Below are 5,553 nucleotides of genomic sequence, written 5' to 3' on the forward strand. Positions count from 1 at the left end.
TGAATCTATGGGTAGTATCAGGGGGTATGAACCATGGTGAAGTTGGATTACAGTAGATATAATGCTAATATTAATTTTGAATGAGTTCACAATGGTACTTAAAGTGGTGATTTACTTTATTATACTAACGGATCTCACGAAGGTTTTGTTGAGTTTTGTGTGATCGAAGTTTTCAAGTTTTGGGTGAGACCGCGATGGATGAAGGAATAAGGAGAGGCAAGAGCCTAAGCTTGGGGATGCCCAAGGCACCCCAAGGTAATATTCAAGGAATACTCAAGCGTCTAAGCTTGGGGATGCCCCGGAAAGCATCCCCTCTTTCGTCTACAATCTATCGGTAATTTTACTCGGAGATATATTTTTATTCGTCACATGATATGTGCAAATGCTTGGAGCGTCTTTTGTGTTTATTTTTTCCTTTTTCTTTTATGCACCATGCTGGTATGAGATAGTCCTTGGTTGATTTATAGAATGCTCTTGGCACTTCACTTATATCTTTTGAGTATGGCTTTATAGAATGCTTCATGTGCTTCACTTATATCATTTGAAGTTTGGATTGCCTGTTTCCCTACACATAGAAAACCGCCATTTGTAGAATGCTCTTTTGCTTCACTTATATTTATTAGAGCGGGGCATATCTTTTGTAGAAAGAATTAAACTCTCATGCTTCACTTATACCTATTTAGAGAGTTAACAGGAGTTGGTCATTCACATGGTTAGTCATAAAATCCTACATAAAACTTGTAGATCACTGAATATGATATGTTTGATTCCTTGCAATAGTTTTGCGACATGAAGATGTGATATTAGAGTCATGCTAGTGAGTAATTGTGTATTCGTAGAAATACTTGTGTTAAGGTTTGTGATTCCCGTAGCATGCACGTATGGTGAACCGTTATGTGACGAGGTCGGAGCATGATTTATTTATTGATTGTCATCCTTTGTGTGGAGGTCGAGATCGCGCGATGGTTAACTCCTACCAACCCTTCCCCTAGGAGCATGCGTGTAGTACCTTGTTTCGATGACTAATAGACTTTTGCAATAAGTATGCGAGTTCTTTATGATTAATGTTGAGTCCATGGATTATACGCACTCTCACCCTTCCACCATTGCTAGCCTCTCTAGTACCGCACAACTTTCGCTGGTGCATTACACCCACCATATACCCTTCCTCAAAATAGCCACCGTACCTACCTATTATGATATTTCCATAGCCATTCTGAGATATATTGCCATGCAACTTCCATCGTTTCGTTTATTATGACACGCACCATCATTGTCATATTGCTTTGCATGATCGTAAGATAGCTAGCATGATGTTTTCATGGCTTGTCCGTTTTTTGATGTCATTGCTACTCTAGATCATTGCACATCCCGATACACTGCCGGAGGCATTCATATAGAGTCATATTTTGTTCTAAATATCGAGTTGTAAGTAAATAAAAGTGTGATGATCATCATTATTAGAGCATTGTCCCATGTGAGGAAGTAATAAAAGAGGCCAATGAAGCCCAAATAAAAAAAAGAGGCCAAATAAGCCCACCAAAAAAAGGAAATAATAATAATAAAAATGAGAGAAAAGAGAGAAGGGACAATGCTACTATCCTTTACCACACTTATGCTTCAAACTAGCACCATGATCTTCATGATAGAGAGTCTCCTATGTTGTCGCTTTCATATACTAGTGGGAAATTTTCATTATAGAACTTGGCTTGTATATTCCAATGATGGGCTTCCTCGGATTGCCCTAGGTCTTCATGAGCAAGCGAGTTGGATGCACACCCACTAGTTCCTTTTTGAACTTTCATACACTTATAACTCTTGTGCATCTGTTGCATGGCAATCCCTACTCACTCACATTGATATCTATTGATGGGCATCTCCATAGCCCGTTGATACGCCTAGTTGATGTGAGACTATCTCCTCCTTTTTGTCTTCTCCACAACCACCATATTCTATTCCACCTATAGTGCTATGTCCATGGCTCAAGCTCATGTATTGCGTGAAAGTTGAAAAAGTTTGAGAACACTAAAGTATGAAACAATTGCTTGACTAAAACCGGGGTTGTGCATGATTTAAATACCTTGTGTGGGGAAGATGGAGCATAGCCAGACTATGTGATTTTGTAGGGATAACTTTCTTTGGCCATGATATTTTGAGAAGACATGATTGCTTTGTTAGTATGCTTGAAATATTATTGTCTTTGTGTCAAATGATAGACTATTGCTTCGAATCACTCGTGTTTTAGTATTCATGCCATGATTAGATTATATGATCAAGATTATGCTAGGTAGCATTCCACATCAAAAATATTTTTTTTATCATTTACCTACTCGAGGACGAGCAGGAATTCAGCTTGGGGATGTTGATACGTCTCCGCCATATCTATAAATTTTGATTGTTTCATGCCAATATTCTACAACTTTCATATACTTGTGGCAACTTTCTATACTATTTTTGGGACTAACATATTGATCCAGTGCCCAGTGACAGTTCATGTTTGTTGCATGCTTTTTGTTTCGCAAAATATCCATACCAAACGAAGTCCAAACGCAATAAAAAAACCTACAAGATTTTTTTGGAATATTTATGATCTTTGGGAAGAAGAATCAACGCGAAACGATGCCCGAGGAGGTCACGAGCCCAGGAGGCGCGCCCTACCCCTCAGGCGCGGCTGGCAGGCTCGTGACCAACCCATAAGGCGGTTGGGGCCCCTCTTTTGCAGCAAGAAAGATAATATCCGGAAGAAAATCGTGTTAAAAGGACACCTCAATCGAAGTTACGGATCTCCGGGAATTTAAGAAACAGTGAAAGGCCAGAATTTGGGAGCACGGAAATAGAAGGACACAGAAAGAGAGCGCAGAAACACCTCCATCACCTTCCCCCATCTATATTCAGCGGTCCACTCTCCCGCAACCCGTTGTACCCTCTACTTGAACATGGTGCTTTATGCTTCATATTATTATCCAATGATGTGTTGCCATCCTATGATGTCTGAGTAGATTTTCGTTGTCCTATCGGTGATTGATGAATTGCTATGATTGGTTTAATTTGCTTGTGGTTATGTTGCTGTCCTTTGGTGCCCATCATATGAGCGCGCGCATGGATCACACCATAGGGTTAGTACTATGTTGATAGGACTATGTATTGGGGGGCAAGGGTGATAGAAGCTTCAGCCTAGCATAGAAATTGATGCATATGGGATTGTAGGGGGACCAATATATCTTATTGCTATGGTTGCGTTTTACCTTAATGAACGTTAGTAGTTGCGGATACTTGCTAATAGTTCCAATCAGAAGTGCATAGATTTCCAAGTAAGGGATGACATGCTAGCAGTGGCCTCTCCCACATAAAACTTGCTATCAGTCTAGTAACATAGTCAATTGCTTAGGGACAATTCCGCAAGTCCTACCACCACTTTTCCGCACTCGTTAAACTAACGTAATTGTTTCTTTATCTAAGCAGCCTCTAGTTTTTATTTACGTGTTGTTTATTATCTTGCAAACCTATCCTATCACACCTACAAAGTACTTCTAGTTTCATACTTGTTCTAGGTAAAGCGAACGTAAAGTGTGCGTAGAGTTGTATCGGTGGTCTATAGAGCTTGAGGGAATATTTGTCCTACCTTTAGCTCCTTGTTGGGTTCGACACTCTTACTTATCGAGAAAGGCTACAATTGATCCCCTATACTTGTGGGTTATCAAGAAGCTCTCGGAGGTCAATCCTCCCTCCGACAAGGTGCCGGGAAGAGGTATTCTGACGCTCCCGATCTCGGAAGTGCTGCGACGGCAGAACGATGGAGAAATTTGCGATTCTGGATCCTCTGGTAGTGTTTTCTATTGGATAGGTATATATAGGCTGAAGGAGGGCTCCAGAGGGCGTGGGACCCACCCAGGCGGCTGATAACCCACAAGTATAGGGGATCGCAATAGTTTTCGAGGGTAGAGTATTCAACCCAAATTTGTTGGTTCACCAAAAGGGAAGCGAAACAATATTCTCAAGTATTAGCAGCTGAGTTTGTCAGATTCAACCACACCTGAAAGATTAGTGTCTGCAAGCAAAGTATCAGTAGCAAAGTAGTATGATAACAACGGTGCCAGAAATGATCTGTTGACGACAGACTATTCCTAACTGTTGTATCAATGGCGCCAGTAGGTTGCATGTGGGCGACTAACTATTCTTCCCCGACAACAGTGTCGGAGAAGATCTTGCAACAAGTAACAGCGAAGTAGAAAGGAACGGCAGTAGCAGCAGCAGCAAAGTAATAGCAGTAGCAACAGTAACCAGTAGCAGCAGAGTAACAGTAGCAGCATTGACATGAGTAGCAGCAAAGTAACGTAGCAAGGACCGGTAGTAAAAGACTTGTAGGCAGTGGATCGGTGATGGATGAGTATGACGGATGTGATTCATCATGTAACAACTATAACACGGAGAGATATGTAACAAGCTCCCGTTCGTGGTTCCGGCTATTGTCACTCCAGGAGTGGTTCCGGCTATTGTCACTCCAGGGTTGTCGGGTCATAACACATAGTAGGTGACTACAACTTGCAAGATAGGGTCTAAAACACACATATATTGGCAACAACATAATAGGTTCACATCTGAAATCATGGCACTCGGGCCCTAGTGACAAGCATTAAGCATAGCCAAGTAGTAGCAACATCAATCTAGAACATAGTGGATACTAGGGATCAATCCCCGTCAAAAACTAACTCGATTACATGATAGATCTCATCCAACTCATCACCACCTAGCAAGCCTACGATGAGATTACTCACGAACGATGAAGAGCATCATGGAATTGTCGATGGAGGAAGGTTGATGATGACGATGGCGACGATTTCCCCTCTCCGGAGCCCCGAACGGACTCTAGATCTGCCCTCCAAATGAAGAACAGGAGGTGGCGGTGCCTCCGTATCGTAAAACGCGATGAAACCTTCTCTCTGGGTTTTTTCCGGGCGAGACGGAAGATATAGAGCTGAGTTTGGGGGCGGTGGAGCCACGTGGGCCCCACAAGCCCTCACGGCGTGGCCTGGGGGGTGGCCGCGGCCTGTGGGCTTGTGGCCCACTGGTCCACCTCCTCTGGTGGATCTTTGCGCAGGTATTTTTCTTTTATTCCAGAAAAAATCTCCGTAAATTTTCAGGACATTCCGAGAACTTTTATTTCTGCACAAAAACAACACCATGGCAATTCTGCTGAAAATGGCATTAGTCCGGGTTAGTTCCATTCAAATCATGCAAATTAGAGTCCAAAACAAGGGCAAAAGACTTCAGAAAAGTAGATACGACGGAGACGTATCAACCCCCCCAAGCTTAAAGCCTTGCTTGTCCTCAAGCAATTCAGTTTGCAAACTGAAAGAGACAAAAGAAAAACTTTGACGAACTCGGTTTATCTTGTTGTTGCAACTATGTCTAACTCATAACCATAATTTCAGCAAGATCACAAGCAAACCACATAAGCAAATGACATCTAGGTCTCACCGTAAACTCATATCAATGGCATAATCAACTAGCGAGCAAATAATAATAAGCCTCAAGTGTCAACACTTCAATCAA

Source organism: Hordeum vulgare, chromosome 2H (genome assembly GCF_904849725.1).
Source record: "Hordeum vulgare subsp. vulgare chromosome 2H, MorexV3_pseudomolecules_assembly, whole genome shotgun sequence".
NCBI lineage: Eukaryota > Viridiplantae > Streptophyta > Magnoliopsida > Poales > Poaceae > Hordeum > Hordeum vulgare.